This window comes from Pseudorasbora parva, chromosome 19, assembly GCF_024679245.1.
Source record: "Pseudorasbora parva isolate DD20220531a chromosome 19, ASM2467924v1, whole genome shotgun sequence".
Taxonomy (NCBI): domain Eukaryota; kingdom Metazoa; phylum Chordata; class Actinopteri; order Cypriniformes; family Gobionidae; genus Pseudorasbora; species Pseudorasbora parva.
In genome coordinates, this window is record NC_090190.1 from 1 (window position 1) to 23,817 (window position 23,817).

A 23,817-nucleotide genomic window follows, 5' to 3' on the forward strand; every position below is an offset into this window, starting at 1 on the left:
CCCGCCCTCCTAGCCTATATAAGCTGGAGGGGACAGGGTCAAATTCCCTTTTGCCATTCGGGCTCGCCTGAAGAAGGCTAGATAAATAGCCGAAACGTCGCGATATGCCCGAAAACTTATATAAATAAGCCTAAAAAAATAAACTGCCGGCATCATTTGAGGGTGTGGTGCGTCCGAGCACATGGTTTATTTTTCTCCGTCCATACAGACGTTGAGACAGACCTATTTTAGGTCATTATATGGCAAATAAAATTATTAATAAATAAGCAGCCGGCATCATTTGAGGGTGTGATGCGTCTGAGCGCAATGTTTATTTATTTTTCTCCGTCCATACAGACGTCGAGATTAATTCGAATATGCCCCTTACCTAACACGCACTAAAACCTACCCCTGTTTTTTGGCACAGACCCCTCCCTGAAATAGCCCGGGTCATCATAGCCCTAGCTGGGATTTTTTACAGTGACCACAAAAATGTCTTGACCATGCGCTGGCTTTCCTCGATGAGTGTTGGCTGTCGTGTATGATTTAGGTGTATGTGTGAGACTCGTGGCGGCCAGTACAACTCTGGACAGTGCATAACCGTTTCCGAATCCTTCGGGATTCGGATCCTGGATTTTCATTCCCCTAACTCAGCCCGTGCCGAGACGTCTGGACCTCGTGTTGACCACATACTTACCTGAATTGTACACGAAGGTGCCTACTTACCCGTTGTAAGTGCCTGCTGTTCCAGATTATTCGACGGGACCCTGTAAAAAATTAAAAACAACATCAGTTTGTGTTAAAAACAGTTTATGACGCATTATACAATGCTGAACGTGGGGATTGGTCGCTGGGTGAGGGGCCCCGCCCTCCTAGCCTATATAAGCTGGAGGGGACAGGGTCAAATTCCCTTTTGCCATTCGGGCTCGCCTGAAGAAGGCTAGATAAATAGCCGAAACGTCGCGATATGCCCGAAAACTTATATAAATAAGCCTAAAAAAATAAACTGCCGGCATCATTTGAGGGTGTGGTGCGTCCGAGCACATGGTTTATTTTTCTCCGTCCATACAGACGTTGAGACAGACCTATTTTAGGTCATTATATGGCAAATAAAATTATTAATAAATAAGCAGCCGGCATCATTTGAGGGTGTGATGCGTCTGAGCGCAATGTTTATTTATTTTTCTCCGTCCATACAGACGTCGAGATTAATTCGAATATGCCCCTTACCTAACACGCACTAAAACCTACCCCTGTTTTTTGGCACAGACCCCTCCCTGAAATAGCCCGGGTCATCATAGCCCTAGCTGGGATTTTTTACAGTGACCACAAAAATGTCTTGACCATGCGCTGGCTTTCCTCGATGAGTGTTGGCTGTCGTGTATGATTTAGGTGTATGTGTGAGACTCGTGGCGGCCAGTACAACTCTGGACAGTGCATAACCGTTTCCGAATCCTTCGGGATTCGGATCCTGGATTTTCATTCCCCTAACTCAGCCCGTGCCGAGACGTCTGGACCTCGTGTTGACCACATACTTACCTGAATTGTACACGAAGGTGCCTACTTACCCGTTGTAAGTGCCTGCTGTTCCAGATTATTCGACGGGACCCTGTAAAAAATTAAAAACAACATCAGTTTGTGTTAAAAACAGTTTATGACGCATTATACAATGCTGAACGTGGGGATTGGTCGCTGGGTGAGGGGCCCCGCCCTCCTAGCCTATATAAGCTGGAGGGGACAGGGTCAAATTCCCTTTTGCCATTCGGGCTCGCCTGAAGAAGGCTAGATAAATAGCCGAAACGTCGCGATATGCCCGAAAACTTATATAAATAAGCCTAAAAAAATAAACTGCCGGCATCATTTGAGGGTGTGGTGCGTCCGAGCACATGGTTTATTTTTCTCCGTCCATACAGACGTTGAGACAGACCTATTTTAGGTCATTATATGGCAAATAAAATTATTAATAAATAAGCAGCCGGCATCATTTGAGGGTGTGATGCGTCTGAGCGCAATGTTTATTTATTTTTCTCCGTCCATACAGACGTCGAGATTAATTCGAATATGCCCCTTACCTAACACGCACTAAAACCTACCCCTGTTTTTTGGCACAGACCCCTCCCTGAAATAGCCCGGGTCATCATAGCCCTAGCTGGGATTTTTTACAGTGACCACAAAAATGTCTTGACCATGCGCTGGCTTTCCTCGATGAGTGTTGGCTGTCGTGTATGATTTAGGTGTATGTGTGAGACTCGTGGCGGCCAGTACAACTCTGGACAGTGCATAACCGTTTCCGAATCCTTCGGGATTCGGATCCTGGATTTTCATTCCCCTAACTCAGCCCGTGCCGAGACGTCTGGACCTCGTGTTGACCACATACTTACCTGAATTGTACACGAAGGTGCCTACTTACCCGTTGTAAGTGCCTGCTGTTCCAGATTATTCGACGGGACCCTGTAAAAAATTAAAAACAACATCAGTTTGTGTTAAAAACAGTTTATGACGCATTATACAATGCTGAACGTGGGGATTGGTCGCTGGGTGAGGGGCCCCGCCCTCCTAGCCTATATAAGCTGGAGGGGACAGGGTCAAATTCCCTTTTGCCATTCGGGCTCGCCTGAAGAAGGCTAGATAAATAGCCGAAACGTCGCGATATGCCCGAAAACTTATATAAATAAGCCTAAAAAAATAAACTGCCGGCATCATTTGAGGGTGTGGTGCGTCCGAGCACATGGTTTATTTTTCTCCGTCCATACAGACGTTGAGACAGACCTATTTTAGGTCATTATATGGCAAATAAAATTATTAATAAATAAGCAGCCGGCATCATTTGAGGGTGTGATGCGTCTGAGCGCAATGTTTATTTATTTTTCTCCGTCCATACAGACGTCGAGATTAATTCGAATATGCCCCTTACCTAACACGCACTAAAACCTACCCCTGTTTTTTGGCACAGACCCCTCCCTGAAATAGCCCGGGTCATCATAGCCCTAGCTGGGATTTTTTACAGTGACCACAAAAATGTCTTGACCATGCGCTGGCTTTCCTCGATGAGTGTTGGCTGTCGTGTATGATTTAGGTGTATGTGTGAGACTCGTGGCGGCCAGTACAACTCTGGACAGTGCATAACCGTTTCCGAATCCTTCGGGATTCGGATCCTGGATTTTCATTCCCCTAACTCAGCCCGTGCCGAGACGTCTGGACCTCGTGTTGACCACATACTTACCTGAATTGTACACGAAGGTGCCTACTTACCCGTTGTAAGTGCCTGCTGTTCCAGATTATTCGACGGGACCCTGTAAAAAATTAAAAACAACATCAGTTTGTGTTAAAAACAGTTTATGACGCATTATACAATGCTGAACGTGGGGATTGGTCGCTGGGTGAGGGGCCCCGCCCTCCTAGCCTATATAAGCTGGAGGGGACAGGGTCAAATTCCCTTTTGCCATTCGGGCTCGCCTGAAGAAGGCTAGATAAATAGCCGAAACGTCGCGATATGCCCGAAAACTTATATAAATAAGCCTAAAAAAATAAACTGCCGGCATCATTTGAGGGTGTGGTGCGTCCGAGCACATGGTTTATTTTTCTCCGTCCATACAGACGTTGAGACAGACCTATTTTAGGTCATTATATGGCAAATAAAATTATTAATAAATAAGCAGCCGGCATCATTTGAGGGTGTGATGCGTCTGAGCGCAATGTTTATTTATTTTTCTCCGTCCATACAGACGTCGAGATTAATTCGAATATGCCCCTTACCTAACACGCACTAAAACCTACCCCTGTTTTTTGGCACAGACCCCTCCCTGAAATAGCCCGGGTCATCATAGCCCTAGCTGGGATTTTTTACAGTGACCACAAAAATGTCTTGACCATGCGCTGGCTTTCCTCGATGAGTGTTGGCTGTCGTGTATGATTTAGGTGTATGTGTGAGACTCGTGGCGGCCAGTACAACTCTGGACAGTGCATAACCGTTTCCGAATCCTTCGGGATTCGGATCCTGGATTTTCATTCCCCTAACTCAGCCCGTGCCGAGACGTCTGGACCTCGTGTTGACCACATACTTACCTGAATTGTACACGAAGGTGCCTACTTACCCGTTGTAAGTGCCTGCTGTTCCAGATTATTCGACGGGACCCTGTAAAAAATTAAAAACAACATCAGTTTGTGTTAAAAACAGTTTATGACGCATTATACAATGCTGAACGTGGGGATTGGTCGCTGGGTGAGGGGCCCCGCCCTCCTAGCCTATATAAGCTGGAGGGGACAGGGTCAAATTCCCTTTTGCCATTCGGGCTCGCCTGAAGAAGGCTAGATAAATAGCCGAAACGTCGCGATATGCCCGAAAACTTATATAAATAAGCCTAAAAAAATAAACTGCCGGCATCATTTGAGGGTGTGGTGCGTCCGAGCACATGGTTTATTTTTCTCCGTCCATACAGACGTTGAGACAGACCTATTTTAGGTCATTATATGGCAAATAAAATTATTAATAAATAAGCAGCCGGCATCATTTGAGGGTGTGATGCGTCTGAGCGCAATGTTTATTTATTTTTCTCCGTCCATACAGACGTCGAGATTAATTCGAATATGCCCCTTACCTAACACGCACTAAAACCTACCCCTGTTTTTTGGCACAGACCCCTCCCTGAAATAGCCCGGGTCATCATAGCCCTAGCTGGGATTTTTTACAGTGACCACAAAAATGTCTTGACCATGCGCTGGCTTTCCTCGATGAGTGTTGGCTGTCGTGTATGATTTAGGTGTATGTGTGAGACTCGTGGCGGCCAGTACAACTCTGGACAGTGCATAACCGTTTCCGAATCCTTCGGGATTCGGATCCTGGATTTTCATTCCCCTAACTCAGCCCGTGCCGAGACGTCTGGACCTCGTGTTGACCACATACTTACCTGAATTGTACACGAAGGTGCCTACTTACCCGTTGTAAGTGCCTGCTGTTCCAGATTATTCGACGGGACCCTGTAAAAAATTAAAAACAACATCAGTTTGTGTTAAAAACAGTTTATGACGCATTATACAATGCTGAACGTGGGGATTGGTCGCTGGGTGAGGGGCCCCGCCCTCCTAGCCTATATAAGCTGGAGGGGACAGGGTCAAATTCCCTTTTGCCATTCGGGCTCGCCTGAAGAAGGCTAGATAAATAGCCGAAACGTCGCGATATGCCCGAAAACTTATATAAATAAGCCTAAAAAAATAAACTGCCGGCATCATTTGAGGGTGTGGTGCGTCCGAGCACATGGTTTATTTTTCTCCGTCCATACAGACGTTGAGACAGACCTATTTTAGGTCATTATATGGCAAATAAAATTATTAATAAATAAGCAGCCGGCATCATTTGAGGGTGTGATGCGTCTGAGCGCAATGTTTATTTATTTTTCTCCGTCCATACAGACGTCGAGATTAATTCGAATATGCCCCTTACCTAACACGCACTAAAACCTACCCCTGTTTTTTGGCACAGACCCCTCCCTGAAATAGCCCGGGTCATCATAGCCCTAGCTGGGATTTTTTACAGTGACCACAAAAATGTCTTGACCATGCGCTGGCTTTCCTCGATGAGTGTTGGCTGTCGTGTATGATTTAGGTGTATGTGTGAGACTCGTGGCGGCCAGTACAACTCTGGACAGTGCATAACCGTTTCCGAATCCTTCGGGATTCGGATCCTGGATTTTCATTCCCCTAACTCAGCCCGTGCCGAGACGTCTGGACCTCGTGTTGACCACATACTTACCTGAATTGTACACGAAGGTGCCTACTTACCCGTTGTAAGTGCCTGCTGTTCCAGATTATTCGACGGGACCCTGTAAAAAATTAAAAACAACATCAGTTTGTGTTAAAAACAGTTTATGACGCATTATACAATGCTGAACGTGGGGATTGGTCGCTGGGTGAGGGGCCCCGCCCTCCTAGCCTATATAAGCTGGAGGGGACAGGGTCAAATTCCCTTTTGCCATTCGGGCTCGCCTGAAGAAGGCTAGATAAATAGCCGAAACGTCGCGATATGCCCGAAAACTTATATAAATAAGCCTAAAAAAATAAACTGCCGGCATCATTTGAGGGTGTGGTGCGTCCGAGCACATGGTTTATTTTTCTCCGTCCATACAGACGTTGAGACAGACCTATTTTAGGTCATTATATGGCAAATAAAATTATTAATAAATAAGCAGCCGGCATCATTTGAGGGTGTGATGCGTCTGAGCGCAATGTTTATTTATTTTTCTCCGTCCATACAGACGTCGAGATTAATTCGAATATGCCCCTTACCTAACACGCACTAAAACCTACCCCTGTTTTTTGGCACAGACCCCTCCCTGAAATAGCCCGGGTCATCATAGCCCTAGCTGGGATTTTTTACAGTGACCACAAAAATGTCTTGACCATGCGCTGGCTTTCCTCGATGAGTGTTGGCTGTCGTGTATGATTTAGGTGTATGTGTGAGACTCGTGGCGGCCAGTACAACTCTGGACAGTGCATAACCGTTTCCGAATCCTTCGGGATTCGGATCCTGGATTTTCATTCCCCTAACTCAGCCCGTGCCGAGACGTCTGGACCTCGTGTTGACCACATACTTACCTGAATTGTACACGAAGGTGCCTACTTACCCGTTGTAAGTGCCTGCTGTTCCAGATTATTCGACGGGACCCTGTAAAAAATTAAAAACAACATCAGTTTGTGTTAAAAACAGTTTATGACGCATTATACAATGCTGAACGTGGGGATTGGTCGCTGGGTGAGGGGCCCCGCCCTCCTAGCCTATATAAGCTGGAGGGGACAGGGTCAAATTCCCTTTTGCCATTCGGGCTCGCCTGAAGAAGGCTAGATAAATAGCCGAAACGTCGCGATATGCCCGAAAACTTATATAAATAAGCCTAAAAAAATAAACTGCCGGCATCATTTGAGGGTGTGGTGCGTCCGAGCACATGGTTTATTTTTCTCCGTCCATACAGACGTTGAGACAGACCTATTTTAGGTCATTATATGGCAAATAAAATTATTAATAAATAAGCAGCCGGCATCATTTGAGGGTGTGATGCGTCTGAGCGCAATGTTTATTTATTTTTCTCCGTCCATACAGACGTCGAGATTAATTCGAATATGCCCCTTACCTAACACGCACTAAAACCTACCCCTGTTTTTTGGCACAGACCCCTCCCTGAAATAGCCCGGGTCATCATAGCCCTAGCTGGGATTTTTTACAGTGACCACAAAAATGTCTTGACCATGCGCTGGCTTTCCTCGATGAGTGTTGGCTGTCGTGTATGATTTAGGTGTATGTGTGAGACTCGTGGCGGCCAGTACAACTCTGGACAGTGCATAACCGTTTCCGAATCCTTCGGGATTCGGATCCTGGATTTTCATTCCCCTAACTCAGCCCGTGCCGAGACGTCTGGACCTCGTGTTGACCACATACTTACCTGAATTGTACACGAAGGTGCCTACTTACCCGTTGTAAGTGCCTGCTGTTCCAGATTATTCGACGGGACCCTGTAAAAAATTAAAAACAACATCAGTTTGTGTTAAAAACAGTTTATGACGCATTATACAATGCTGAACGTGGGGATTGGTCGCTGGGTGAGGGGCCCCGCCCTCCTAGCCTATATAAGCTGGAGGGGACAGGGTCAAATTCCCTTTTGCCATTCGGGCTCGCCTGAAGAAGGCTAGATAAATAGCCGAAACGTCGCGATATGCCCGAAAACTTATATAAATAAGCCTAAAAAAATAAACTGCCGGCATCATTTGAGGGTGTGGTGCGTCCGAGCACATGGTTTATTTTTCTCCGTCCATACAGACGTTGAGACAGACCTATTTTAGGTCATTATATGGCAAATAAAATTATTAATAAATAAGCAGCCGGCATCATTTGAGGGTGTGATGCGTCTGAGCGCAATGTTTATTTATTTTTCTCCGTCCATACAGACGTCGAGATTAATTCGAATATGCCCCTTACCTAACACGCACTAAAACCTACCCCTGTTTTTTGGCACAGACCCCTCCCTGAAATAGCCCGGGTCATCATAGCCCTAGCTGGGATTTTTTACAGTGACCACAAAAATGTCTTGACCATGCGCTGGCTTTCCTCGATGAGTGTTGGCTGTCGTGTATGATTTAGGTGTATGTGTGAGACTCGTGGCGGCCAGTACAACTCTGGACAGTGCATAACCGTTTCCGAATCCTTCGGGATTCGGATCCTGGATTTTCATTCCCCTAACTCAGCCCGTGCCGAGACGTCTGGACCTCGTGTTGACCACATACTTACCTGAATTGTACACGAAGGTGCCTACTTACCCGTTGTAAGTGCCTGCTGTTCCAGATTATTCGACGGGACCCTGTAAAAAATTAAAAACAACATCAGTTTGTGTTAAAAACAGTTTATGACGCATTATACAATGCTGAACGTGGGGATTGGTCGCTGGGTGAGGGGCCCCGCCCTCCTAGCCTATATAAGCTGGAGGGGACAGGGTCAAATTCCCTTTTGCCATTCGGGCTCGCCTGAAGAAGGCTAGATAAATAGCCGAAACGTCGCGATATGCCCGAAAACTTATATAAATAAGCCTAAAAAAATAAACTGCCGGCATCATTTGAGGGTGTGGTGCGTCCGAGCACATGGTTTATTTTTCTCCGTCCATACAGACGTTGAGACAGACCTATTTTAGGTCATTATATGGCAAATAAAATTATTAATAAATAAGCAGCCGGCATCATTTGAGGGTGTGATGCGTCTGAGCGCAATGTTTATTTATTTTTCTCCGTCCATACAGACGTCGAGATTAATTCGAATATGCCCCTTACCTAACACGCACTAAAACCTACCCCTGTTTTTTGGCACAGACCCCTCCCTGAAATAGCCCGGGTCATCATAGCCCTAGCTGGGATTTTTTACAGTGACCACAAAAATGTCTTGACCATGCGCTGGCTTTCCTCGATGAGTGTTGGCTGTCGTGTATGATTTAGGTGTATGTGTGAGACTCGTGGCGGCCAGTACAACTCTGGACAGTGCATAACCGTTTCCGAATCCTTCGGGATTCGGATCCTGGATTTTCATTCCCCTAACTCAGCCCGTGCCGAGACGTCTGGACCTCGTGTTGACCACATACTTACCTGAATTGTACACGAAGGTGCCTACTTACCCGTTGTAAGTGCCTGCTGTTCCAGATTATTCGACGGGACCCTGTAAAAAATTAAAAACAACATCAGTTTGTGTTAAAAACAGTTTATGACGCATTATACAATGCTGAACGTGGGGATTGGTCGCTGGGTGAGGGGCCCCGCCCTCCTAGCCTATATAAGCTGGAGGGGACAGGGTCAAATTCCCTTTTGCCATTCGGGCTCGCCTGAAGAAGGCTAGATAAATAGCCGAAACGTCGCGATATGCCCGAAAACTTATATAAATAAGCCTAAAAAAATAAACTGCCGGCATCATTTGAGGGTGTGGTGCGTCCGAGCACATGGTTTATTTTTCTCCGTCCATACAGACGTTGAGACAGACCTATTTTAGGTCATTATATGGCAAATAAAATTATTAATAAATAAGCAGCCGGCATCATTTGAGGGTGTGATGCGTCTGAGCGCAATGTTTATTTATTTTTCTCCGTCCATACAGACGTCGAGATTAATTCGAATATGCCCCTTACCTAACACGCACTAAAACCTACCCCTGTTTTTTGGCACAGACCCCTCCCTGAAATAGCCCGGGTCATCATAGCCCTAGCTGGGATTTTTTACAGTGACCACAAAAATGTCTTGACCATGCGCTGGCTTTCCTCGATGAGTGTTGGCTGTCGTGTATGATTTAGGTGTATGTGTGAGACTCGTGGCGGCCAGTACAACTCTGGACAGTGCATAACCGTTTCCGAATCCTTCGGGATTCGGATCCTGGATTTTCATTCCCCTAACTCAGCCCGTGCCGAGACGTCTGGACCTCGTGTTGACCACATACTTACCTGAATTGTACACGAAGGTGCCTACTTACCCGTTGTAAGTGCCTGCTGTTCCAGATTATTCGACGGGACCCTGTAAAAAATTAAAAAACATCAGTTTGTGTTAAGAAACAGTTTATGAAGCATTATACAATGCTGAACGTGGGAATTGGTCGCTGGGTGAGGGGCCCCGCCCTCCTAGCCTATATAAGCTGGAGGGGACAGGGTCAAATTCCCTTTTGTCATTCGGGCTCGCCTGAAGAAGGCTAGATAAATAGCCGAAACGTCGCGATATGCCCGAAAACTTATATAAATAAGCTTTAAAAAATAAACTGCCGGCATCATTTGAGGGTGTGGTGCGTCCGAGCACATGGTTTATTTTTCTCCGTCCATACAGACGTTGAGTTAGACCTATTTTAGGTCAACATATGACAAATAAAATAATTAATAAATAAGCAGCCGGCATCATTTAAGGGTGTGATGCGTCTGAGCGCAATGCTTATTTATTTTTCTCCGTCCATACAGACGTTGAGATTAATTAGAATATGCCCCTTACCTAACACGCACTAAAACCTACCCCTGTTTTTTGGCGCAGACCCCTCCCTGAAATAGCCCGGGTCATCATAGCCCTAGCTGGGATTTTTTACAGTGACCACAAAAATGTCTTGACCATGCGCTGGCTTTCCTCGATGAGTGTTGGCTGTCGTGTATGATTTAGGTGTATGTGTGAGACTCGTGGCGGCCAGTACAACTCTGGACAGTGCATAACCGTTTCCGAATCCTTCGGGATTCGGATCCTGGATTTTCATTCCCCTAACTCAGCCCGTGCCGAGACGTCTGGACCTCGTGTTGACCACATACTTACCTGAATTGTACACGAAGGTGCCTACTTACCCGTTGTAAGTGCCTGCTGTTCCAGATTATTCGACGGGACCCTGTAAAAAATTAAAAAACATCAGTTTGTGTTAAGAAACAGTTTATGAAGCATTATACAATGCTGAACGTGGGAATTGGTCGCTGGGTGAGGGGCCCCGCCCTCCTAGCCTATATAAGCTGGAGGGGACAGGGTCAAATTCCCTTTTGTCATTCGGGCTCGCCTGAAGAAGGCTAGATAAATAGCCGAAACGTCGCGATATGCCCGAAAACTTATATAAATAAGCTTTAAAAAATAAACTGCCGGCATCATTTGAGGGTGTGGTGCGTCCGAGCACATGGTTTATTTTTCTCCGTCCATACAGACGTTGAGTTAGACCTATTTTAGGTCAACATATGACAAATAAAATAATTAATAAATAAGCAGCCGGCATCATTTAAGGGTGTGATGCGTCTGAGCGCAATGCTTATTTATTTTTCTCCGTCCATACAGACGTTGAGATTAATTAGAATATGCCCCTTACCTAACACGCACTAAAACCTACCCCTGTTTTTTGGCGCAGACCCCTCCCTGAAATAGCCCGGGTCATCATAGCCCTAGCTGGGATTTTTTACAGTGACCACAAAAATGTCTTGACCATGCGCTGGCTTTCCTCGATGAGTGTTGGCTGTCGTGTATGATTTAGGTGTATGTGTGAGACTCGTGGCGGCCAGTACAACTCTGGACAGTGCATAACCGTTTCCGAATCCTTCGGGATTCGGATCCTGGATTTTCATTCCCCTAACTCAGCCCGTGCCGAGACGTCTGGACCTCGTGTTGACCACATACTTACCTGAATTGTACACGAAGGTGCCTACTTACCCGTTGTAAGTGCCTGCTGTTCCAGATTATTCGACGGGACCCTGTAAAAAATTAAAAAACATCAGTTTGTGTTAAGAAACAGTTTATGAAGCATTATACAATGCTGAACGTGGGAATTGGTCGCTGGGTGAGGGGCCCCGCCCTCCTAGCCTATATAAGCTGGAGGGGACAGGGTCAAATTCCCTTTTGTCATTCGGGCTCGCCTGAAGAAGGCTAGATAAATAGCCGAAACGTCGCGATATGCCCGAAAACTTATATAAATAAGCTTTAAAAAATAAACTGCCGGCATCATTTGAGGGTGTGGTGCGTCCGAGCACATGGTTTATTTTTCTCCGTCCATACAGACGTTGAGTTAGACCTATTTTAGGTCAACATATGACAAATAAAATAATTAATAAATAAGCAGCCGGCATCATTTAAGGGTGTGATGCGTCTGAGCGCAATGCTTATTTATTTTTCTCCGTCCATACAGACGTTGAGATTAATTAGAATATGCCCCTTACCTAACACGCACTAAAACCTACCCCTGTTTTTTGGCGCAGACCCCTCCCTGAAATAGCCCGGGTCATCATAGCCCTAGCTGGGATTTTTTACAGTGACCACAAAAATGTCTTGACCATGCGCTGGCTTTCCTCGATGAGTGTTGGCTGTCGTGTATGATTTAGGTGTATGTGTGAGACTCGTGGCGGCCAGTACAACTCTGGACAGTGCATAACCGTTTCCGAATCCTTCGGGATTCGGATCCTGGATTTTCATTCCCCTAACTCAGCCCGTGCCGAGACGTCTGGACCTCGTGTTGACCACATACTTACCTGAATTGTACACGAAGGTGCCTACTTACCCGTTGTAAGTGCCTGCTGTTCCAGATTATTCGACGGGACCCTGTAAAAAATTAAAAAACATCAGTTTGTGTTAAGAAACAGTTTATGAAGCATTATACAATGCTGAACGTGGGAATTGGTCGCTGGGTGAGGGGCCCCGCCCTCCTAGCCTATATAAGCTGGAGGGGACAGGGTCAAATTCCCTTTTGTCATTCGGGCTCGCCTGAAGAAGGCTAGATAAATAGCCGAAACGTCGCGATATGCCCGAAAACTTATATAAATAAGCTTTAAAAAATAAACTGCCGGCATCATTTGAGGGTGTGGTGCGTCCGAGCACATGGTTTATTTTTCTCCGTCCATACAGACGTTGAGTTAGACCTATTTTAGGTCAACATATGACAAATAAAATAATTAATAAATAAGCAGCCGGCATCATTTAAGGGTGTGATGCGTCTGAGCGCAATGCTTATTTATTTTTCTCCGTCCATACAGACGTTGAGATTAATTAGAATATGCCCCTTACCTAACACGCACTAAAACCTACCCCTGTTTTTTGGCGCAGACCCCTCCCTGAAATAGCCCGGGTCATCATAGCCCTAGCTGGGATTTTTTACAGTGACCACAAAAATGTCTTGACCATGCGCTGGCTTTCCTCGATGAGTGTTGGCTGTCGTGTATGATTTAGGTGTATGTGTGAGACTCGTGGCGGCCAGTACAACTCTGGACAGTGCATAACCGTTTCCGAATCCTTCGGGATTCGGATCCTGGATTTTCATTCCCCTAACTCAGCCCGTGCCGAGACGTCTGGACCTCGTGTTGACCACATACTTACCTGAATTGTACACGAAGGTGCCTACTTACCCGTTGTAAGTGCCTGCTGTTCCAGATTATTCGACGGGACCCTGTAAAAAATTAAAAAACATCAGTTTGTGTTAAGAAACAGTTTATGAAGCATTATACAATGCTGAACGTGGGAATTGGTCGCTGGGTGAGGGGCCCCGCCCTCCTAGCCTATATAAGCTGGAGGGGACAGGGTCAAATTCCCTTTTGTCATTCGGGCTCGCCTGAAGAAGGCTAGATAAATAGCCGAAACGTCGCGATATGCCCGAAAACTTATATAAATAAGCTTTAAAAAATAAACTGCCGGCATCATTTGAGGGTGTGGTGCGTCCGAGCACATGGTTTATTTTTCTCCGTCCATACAGACGTTGAGTTAGACCTATTTTAGGTCAACATATGACAAATAAAATAATTAATAAATAAGCAGCCGGCATCATTTAAGGGTGTGATGCGTCTGAGCGCAATGCTTATTTATTTTTCTCCGTCCATACAGACGTTGAGATTAATTCGAATATGCCCCTTACCTAACACGCACTAAAACCTACCCCTGTTTTTTGGCGCAGACCCCTCCCTGAAATAGCCCGGGTCATCATAGCCCTAGCTGGGATTTTTTACAGTGACCACAAAAATGTCTTGACCATGCGCTGGCTTTCCTCGATGAGTGTTGGCTGTCGTGTATGATTTAGGTGTATGTGTGAGACTCGTGGCGGCCAGTACAACTCTGGACAGTGCATAACCGTTTCCGAATCCTTCGGGATTCGGATCCTGGATTTTCATTCCCCTAACTCAGCCCGTGCCGAGACGTCTGGACCTCGTGTTGACCACATACTTACCTGAATTGTACACGAAGGTGCCTACTTACCCGTTGTAAGTGCCTGCTGTTCCAGATTATTCGACGGGACCCTGTAAAAAATTAAAAAACATCAGTTTGTGTTAAGAAACAGTTTATGAAGCATTATACAATGCTGAACGTGGGAATTGGTCGCTGGGTGAGGGGCCCCGCCCTCCTAGCCTATATAAGCTGGAGGGGACAGGGTCAAATTCCCTTTTGTCATTCGGGCTCGCCTGAAGAAGGCTAGATAAATAGCCGAAACGTCGCGATATGCCCGAAAACTTATATAAATAAGCTTTAAAAAATAAACTGCCGGCATCATTTGAGGGTGTGGTGCGTCCGAGCACATGGTTTATTTTTCTCCGTCCATACAGACGTTGAGTTAGACCTATTTTAGGTCAACATATGACAAATAAAATAATTAATAAATAAGCAGCCGGCATCATTTAAGGGTGTGATGCGTCTGAGCGCAATGCTTATTTATTTTTCTCCGTCCATACAGACGTTGAGATTAATTCGAATATGCCCCTTACCTAACACGCACTAAAACCTACCCCTGTTTTTTGGCGCAGACCCCTCCCTGAAATAGCCCGGGTCATCATAGCCCTAGCTGGGATTTTTTACAGTGACCACAAAAATGTCTTGACCATGCGCTGGCTTTCCTCGATGAGTGTTGGCTGTCGTGTATGATTTAGGTGTATGTGTGAGACTCGTGGCGGCCAGTACAACTCTGGACAGTGCATAACCGTTTCCGAATCCTTCGGGATTCGGATCCTGGATTTTCATTCCCCTAACTCAGCCCGTGCCGAGACGTCTGGACCTCGTGTTGACCACATACTTACCTGAATTGTACACGAAGGTGCCTACTTACCCGTTGTAAGTGCCTGCTGTTCCAGATTATTCGACGGGACCCTGTAAAAAATTAAAAAACATCAGTTTGTGTTAAGAAACAGTTTATGAAGCATTATACAATGCTGAACGTGGGAATTGGTCGCTGGGTGAGGGGCCCCGCCCTCCTAGCCTATATAAGCTGGAGGGGACAGGGTCAAATTCCCTTTTGTCATTCGGGCTCGCCTGAAGAAGGCTAGATAAATAGCCGAAACGTCGCGATATGCCCGAAAACTTATATAAATAAGCTTTAAAAAATAAACTGCCGGCATCATTTGAGGGTGTGGTGCGTCCGAGCACATGGTTTATTTTTCTCCGTCCATACAGACGTTGAGTTAGACCTATTTTAGGTCAACATATGACAAATAAAATAATTAATAAATAAGCAGCCGGCATCATTTAAGGGTGTGATGCGTCTGAGCGCAATGCTTATTTATTTTTCTCCGTCCATACAGACGTTGAGATTAATTAGAATATGCCCCTTACCTAACACGCACTAAAACCTACCCCTGTTTTTTGGCGCAGACCCCTCCCTGAAATAGCCCGGGTCATCATAGCCCTAGCTGGGATTTTTTACAGTGACCACAAAAATGTCTTGACCATGCGCTGGCTTTCCTCGATGAGTGTTGGCTGTCGTGTATGATTTAGGTGTATGTGTGAGACTCGTGGCGGCCAGTACAACTCTGGACAGTGCATAACCGTTTCCGAATCCTTCGGGATTCGGATCCTGGATTTTCATTCCCCTAACTCAGCCCGTGCCGAGACGTCTGGACCTCGTGTTGACCACATACTTACCTGAATTGTACACGAAGGTGCCTACTTACCCGTTGTAAGTGCCTGCTGTTCCAGATTATTCGACGGGACCCTGTAAAAAATTAAAAAACATCAGTTTGTGTTAAGAAACAGTTTATGAAGCATTATACAATGCTGAACGTGGGAATTGGTCGCTGGGTGAGGGGCCCCGCCCTCCTAGCCTATATAAGCTGGAGGGGACAGGGTCAAATTCCCTTTTGTCATTCGGGCTCGCCTGAAGAAGGCTAGATAAATAGCCGAAACGTCGCGATATGCCCGAAAACTTATATAAATAAGCTTTAAAAAATAAACTGCCGGCATCATTTGAGGGTGTGGTGCGTCCGAGCACATGGTTTATTTTTCTCCGTCCATACAGACGTTGAGTTAGACCTATTTTAGGTCAACATATGACAAATAAAATAATTAATAAATAAGCAGCCGGCATCATTTAAGGGTGTGATGCGTCTGAGCGCAATGCTTATTTATTTTTCTCCGTCCATACAGACGTTGAGATTAATTAGAATATGCCCCTTACCTAACACGCACTAAAACCTACCCCTGTTTTTTGGCGCAGACCCCTCCCTGAAATAGCCCGGGTCATCATAGCCCTAGCTGGGATTTTTTACAGTGACCACAAAAATGTCTTGACCATGCGCTGGCTTTCCTCGATGAGTGTTGGCTGTCGTGTATGATTTAGGTGTATGTGTGAGACTCGTGGCGGCCAGTACAACTCTGGACAGTGCATAACCGTTTCCGAATCCTTCGGGATTCGGATCCTGGATTTTCATTCCCCTAACTCAGCCCGTGCCGAGACGTCTGGACCTCGTGTTGACCACATACTTACCTGAATTGTACACGAAGGTGCCTACTTACCCGTTGTAAGTGCCTGCTGTTCCAGATTATTCGACGGGACCCTGTAAAAAATTAAAAAACATCAGTTTGTGTTAAGAAACAGTTTATGAAGCATTATACAATGCTGAACGTGGGAATTGGTCGCTGGGTGAGGGGCCCCGCCCTCCTAGCCTATATAAGCTGGAGGGGACAGGGTCAAATTCCCTTTTGTCATTCGGGCTCGCCTGAAGAAGGCTAGATAAATAGCCGAAACGTCGCGATATGCCCGAAAACTTATATAAATAAGCTTTAAAAAATAAACTGCCGGCATCATTTGAGGGTGTGGTGCGTCCGAGCACATGGTTTATTTTTCTCCGTCCATACAGACGTTGAGTTAGACCTATTTTAGGTCAACATATGACAAATAAAATAATTAATAAATAAGCAGCCGGCATCATTTAAGGGTGTGATGCGTCTGAGCGCAATGCTTATTTATTTTTCTCCGTCCATACAGACGTTGAGATTAATTAGAATATGCCCCTTACCTAACACGCACTAAAACCTACCCCTGTTTTTTGGCGCAGACCCCTCCCTGAAATAGCCCGGGTCATCATAGCCCTAGCTGGGATTTTTTACAGTGACCACAAAAATGTCTTGACCATGCGCTGGCTTTCCTCGATGAGTGTTGGCTGTCGTGTATGATTTAGGTGTATGTGTGAGACTCGTGGCGGCCAGTACAACTCTGGACAGTGCATAACCGTTTCCGAATCCTTCGGGATTCGGATCCTGGATTTTCATTCCCCTAACTCAGCCCGTGCCGAGACGTCTGGACCTCGTGTTGACCACATACTTACCTGAATTGTACACGAAGGTGCCTACTTACCCGTTGTAAGTGCCTGCTGTTCCAGATTATTCGACGGGACCCTGTAAAAAATTAAAAAACATCAGTTTGTGTTAAGAAACAGTTTATGAAGCATTATACAATGCTGAACGTGGGAATTGGTCGCTGGGTGAGGGGCCCCGCCCTCCTAGCCTATATAAGCTGGAGGGGACAGGGTCAAATTCCCTTTTGTCATTCGGGCTCGCCTGAAGAAGGCTAGATAAATAGCCGAAACGTCGCGATATGCCCGAAAACTTATATAAATAAGCTTTAAAAAATAAACTGCCGGCATCATTTGAGGGTGTGGTGCGTCCGAGCACATGGTTTATTTTTCTCCGTCCATACAGACGTTGAGTTAGACCTATTTTAGGTCAACATATGACAAATAAAATAATTAATAAATAAGCAGCCGGCATCATTTAAGGGTGTGATGCGTCTGAGCGCAATGCTTATTTATTTTTCTCCGTCCATACAGACGTTGAGATTAATTAGAATATGCCCCTTACCTAACACGCACTAAAACCTACCCCTGTTTTTTGGCGCAGACCCCTCCCTGAAATAGCCCGGGTCATCATAGCCCTAGCTGGGATTTTTTACAGTGACCACAAAAATGTCTTGACCATGCGCTGGCTTTCCTCGATGAGTGTTGGCTGTCGTGTATGATTTAGGTGTATGTGTGAGACTCGTGGCGGCCAGTACAACTCTGGACAGTGCATAACCGTTTCCGAATCCTTCGGGATTCGGATCCTGGATTTTCATTCCCCTAACTCAGCCCGTGCCGAGACGTCTGGACCTCGTGTTGACCACATACTTACCTGAATTGTACACGAAGGTGCCTACTTACCCGTTGTAAGTGCCTGCTGTTCCAGATTATTCGACGGGACCCTGTAAAAAATTAAAAAACATCAGTTTGTGTTAAGAAACAGTTTATGAAGCATTATACAATGCTGAACGTGGGAATTGGTCGCTGGGTGAGGGGCCCCGCCCTCCTAGCCTATATAAGCTGGAGGGGACAGGGTCAAATTCCCTTTTGTCATTCGGGCTCGCCTGAAGAAGGCTAGATAAATAGCCGAAACGTCGCGATATGCCCGAAAACTTATATAAATAAGCTTTAAAAAATAAACTGCCGGCATCATTTGAGGGTGTGGTGCGTCCGAGCACATGGTTTATTTTTCTCCGTCCATACAGACGTTGAGTTAGACCTATTTTAGGTCAACATATGACAAATAAAATAATTAATAAATAAGCAGCCGGCATCATTTAAGGGTGTGATGCGTCTGAGCGCAATGCTTATTTATTTTTCTCCGTCCATACAGACGTTGAGATTAATTAGAATATGCCCCTTACCTAACACGCACTAAAACCTACCCCTGTTTTTTGGCGCAGACCCCTCCCTGAAATAGCCCGGGTCATCATAGCCCTAGCTGGGATTTTTTACAGTGACCACAAAAATGTCTTGACCATGCGCTGGCTTTCCTCGATGAGTGTTGGCTGTCGTGTATGATTTAGGTGTATGTGTGAGACTCGTGGCGGCCAGTACAACTCTGGACAGTGCATAACCGTTTCCGAATCCTTCGGGATTCGGATCCTGGATTTTCATTCCCCTAACTCAGCCCGTGCCGAGACGTCTGGACCTCGTGTTGACCACATACTTACCTGAATTGTACACGAAGGTGCCTACTTACCCGTTGTAAGTGCCTGCTGTTCCAGATTATTCGACGGGACCCTGTAAAAAATTAAAAAACATCAGTTTGTGTTAAGAAACAGTTTATGAAGCATTATACAATGCTGAACGTGGGAATTGGTCGCTGGGTGAGGGGCCCCGCCCTCCTAGCCTATATAAGCTGGAGGGGACAGGGTCAAATTCCCTTTTGTCATTCGGGCTCGCCTGAAGAAGGCTAGATAAATAGCCGAAACGTCGCGATATGCCCGAAAACTTATATAAATAAGCTTTAAAAAATAAACTGCCGGCATCATTTGAGGGTGTGGTGCGTCCGAGCACATGGTTTATTTTTCTCCGTCCATACAGACGTTGAGTTAGACCTATTTTAGGTCAACATATGACAAATAAAATAATTAATAAATAAGCAGCCGGCATCATTTAAGGGTGTGATGCGTCTGAGCGCAATGCTTATTTATTTTTCTCCGTCCATACAGACGTTGAGATTAATTAGAATATGCCCCTTACCTAACACGCACTAAAACCTACCCCTGTTTTTTGGCGCAGACCCCTCCCTGAAATAGCCCGGGTCATCATAGCCCTAGCTGGGATTTTTTACAGTGACCACAAAAATGTCTTGACCATGCGCTGGCTTTCCTCGATGAGTGTTGGCTGTCGTGTATGATTTAGGTGTATGTGTGAGACTCGTGGCGGCCAGTACAACTCTGGACAGTGCATAACCGTTTCCGAATCCTTCGGGATTCGGATCCTGGATTTTCATTCCCCTAACTCAGCCCGTGCCGAGACGTCTGGACCTCGTGTTGACCACATACTTACCTGAATTGTACACGAAGGTGCCTACTTACCCGTTGTAAGTGCCTGCTGTTCCAGATTATTCGACGGGACCCTGTAAAAAATTAAAAAACATCAGTTTGTGTTAAGAAACAGTTTATGAAGCATTATACAATGCTGAACGTGGGAATTGGTCGCTGGGTGAGGGGCCCCGCCCTCCTAGCCTATATAAGCTGGAGGGGACAGGGTCAAATTCCCTTTTGTCATTCGGGCTCGCCTGAAGAAGGCTAGATAAATAGCCGAAACGTCGCGATATGCCCGAAAACTTATATAAATAAGCTTTAAAAAATAAACTGCCGGCATCATTTGAGGGTGTGGTGCGTCCGAGCACATGGTTTATTTTTCTCCGTCCATACAGACGTTGAGTTAGACCTATTTTAGGTCAACATATGACAAATAAAATAATTAATAAATAAGCAGCCGGCATCATTTAAGGGTGTGATGCGTCTGAGCGCAATGCTTATTTATTTTTCTCCGTCCATACAGACGTTGAGATTAATTAGAATATGCCCCTTACCTAACACGCACTAAAACCTACCCCTGTTTTTTGGCGCAGACCCCTCCCTGAAATAGCCCGGGTCATCATAGCCCTAGCTGGGATTTTTTACAGTGACCACAAAAATGTCTTGACCATGCGCTGGCTTTCCTCGATGAGTGTTGGCTGTCGTGTATGATTTAGGTGTATGTGTGAGACTCGTGGCGGCCAGTACAACTCTGGACAGTGCATAACCGTTTCCGAATCCTTCGGGATTCGGATCCTGGATTTTCATTCCCCTAACTCAGCCCGTGCCGAGACGTCTGGACCTCGTGTTGACCACATACTTACCTGAATTGTACACGAAGGTGCCTACTTACCCGTTGTAAGTGCCTGCTGTTCCAGATTATTCGACGGGACCCTGTAAAAAATTAAAAAACATCAGTTTGTGTTAAGAAACAGTTTATGAAGCATTATACAATGCTGAACGTGGGAATTGGTCGCTGGGTGAGGGGCCCCGCCCTCCTAGCCTATATAAGCTGGAGGGGACAGGGTCAAATTCCCTTTTGTCATTCGGGCTCGCCTGAAGAAGGCTAGATAAATAGCCGAAACGTCGCGATATGCCCGAAAACTTATATAAATAAGCTTTAAAAAATAAACTGCCGGCATCATTTGAGGGTGTGGTGCGTCCGAGCACATGGTTTATTTTTCTCCGTCCATACAGACGTTGAGTTAGACCTATTTTAGGTCAACATATGACAAATAAAATAATTAATAAATAAGCAGCCGGCATCATTTAAGGGTGTGATGCGTCTGAGCGCAATGCTTATTTATTTTTCTCCGTCCATACAGACGTTGAGATTAATTAGAATATGCCCCTTACCTAACACGCACTAAAACCTACCCCTGTTTTTTGGCGCAGACCCCTCCCTGAAATAGCCCGGGTCATCATAGCCCTAGCTGGGATTTTTTACAGTGACCACAAAAATGTCTTGACCATGCGCTGGCTTTCCTCGATGAGTGTTGGCTGTCGTGTATGATTTAGGTGTATGTGTGAGACTCGTGGCGGCCAGTACAACTCTGGACAGTGCATAACCGTTTCCGAATCCTTCGGGATTCGGATCCTGGATTTTCATTCCCCTAACTCAGCCCGTGCCGAGACGTCTGGACCTCGTGTTGACCACATACTTACCTGAATTGTACACGAAGGTGCCTACTTACCCGTTGTAAGTGCCTGCTGTTCCAGATTATTCGACGGGACCCTGTAAAAAATTAAAAAACATCAGTTTGTGTTAAGAAACAGTTTATGAAGCATTATACAATGCTGAACGTGGGAATTGGTCGCTGGGTGAGGGGCCCCGCCCTCCTAGCCTATATAAGCTGGAGGGGACAGGGTCAAATTCCCTTTTGTCATTCGGGCTCGCCTGAAGAAGGCTAGATAAATAGCCGAAACGTCGCGATATGCCCGAAAACTTATATAAATAAGCTTTAAAAAATAAACTGCCGGCATCATTTGAGGGTGTGGTGCGTCCGAGCACATGGTTTATTTTTCTCCGTCCATACAGACGTTGAGTTAGACCTATTTTAGGTCAACATATGACAAATAAAATAATTAATAAATAAGCAGCCGGCATCATTTAAGGGTGTGATGCGTCTGAGCGCAATGCTTATTTATTTTTCTCCGTCCATACAGACGTTGAGATTAATTAGAATATGCCCCTTACCTAACACGCACTAAAACCTACCCCTGTTTTTTGGCGCAGACCCCTCCCTGAAATAGCCCGGGTCATCATAGCCCTAGCTGGGATTTTTTACAGTGACCACAAAAATGTCTTGACCATGCGCTGGCTTTCCTCGATGAGTGTTGGCTGTCGTGTATGATTTAGGTGTATGTGTGAGACTCGTGGCGGCCAGTACAACTCTGGACAGTGCATAACCGTTTCCGAATCCTTCGGGATTCGGATCCTGGATTTTCATTCCCCTAACTCAGCCCGTGCCGAGACGTCTGGACCTCGTGTTGACCACATACTTACCTGAATTGTACACGAAGGTGCCTACTTACCCGTTGTAAGTGCCTGCTGTTCCAGATTATTCGACGGGACCCTGTAAAAAATTAAAAAACATCAGTTTGTGTTAAGAAACAGTTTATGAAGCATTATACAATGCTGAACGTGGGAATTGGTCGCTGGGTGAGGGGCCCCGCCCTCCTAGCCTATATAAGCTGGAGGGGACAGGGTCAAATTCCCTTTTGTCATTCGGGCTCGCCTGAAGAAGGCTAGATAAATAGCCGAAACGTCGCGATATGCCCGAAAACTTATATAAATAAGCTTTAAAAAATAAACTGCCGGCATCATTTGAGGGTGTGGTGCGTCCGAGCACATGGTTTATTTTTCTCCGTCCATACAGACGTTGAGTTAGACCTATTTTAGGTCAACATATGACAAATAAAATAATTAATAAATAAGCAGCCGGCATCATTTAAGGGTGTGATGCGTCTGAGCGCAATGCTTATTTATTTTTCTCCGTCCATACAGACGTTGAGATTAATTAGAATATGCCCCTTACCTAACACGCACTAAAACCTACCCCTGTTTTTTGGCGCAGACCCCTCCCTGAAATAGCCCGGGTCATCATAGCCCTAGCTGGGATTTTTTACAGTGACCACAAAAATGTCTTGACCATGCGCTGGCTTTCCTCGATGAGTGTTGGCTGTCGTGTATGATTTAGGTGTATGTGTGAGACTCGTGGCGGCCAGTACAACTCTGGACAGTGCATAACCGTTTCCGAATCCTTCGGGATTCGGATCCTGGATTTTCATTCCCCTAACTCAGCCCGTGCCGAGACGTCTGGACCTCGTGTTGACCACATACTTACCTGAATTGTACACGAAGGTGCCTACTTACCCGTTGTAAGTGCCTGCTGTTCCAGATTATTCGACGGGACCCTGTAAAAAATTAAAAAACATCAGTTTGTGTTAAGAAACAGTTTATGAAGCATTATACAATGCTGAACGTGGGAATTGGTCGCTGGGTGAGGGGCCCCGCCCTCCTAGCCTATATAAGCTGGAGGGGACAGGGTCAAATTCCCTTTTGTCATTCGGGCTCGCCTGAAGAAGGCTAGATAAATAGCCGAAACGTCGCGATATGCCCGAAAACTTATATAAATAAGCTTTAAAAAATAAACTGCCGGCATCATTTGAGGGTGTGGTGCGTCCGAGCACATGGTTTATTTTTCTCCGTCCATACAGACGTTGAGTTAGACCTATTTTAGGTCAACATATGACAAATAAAATAATTA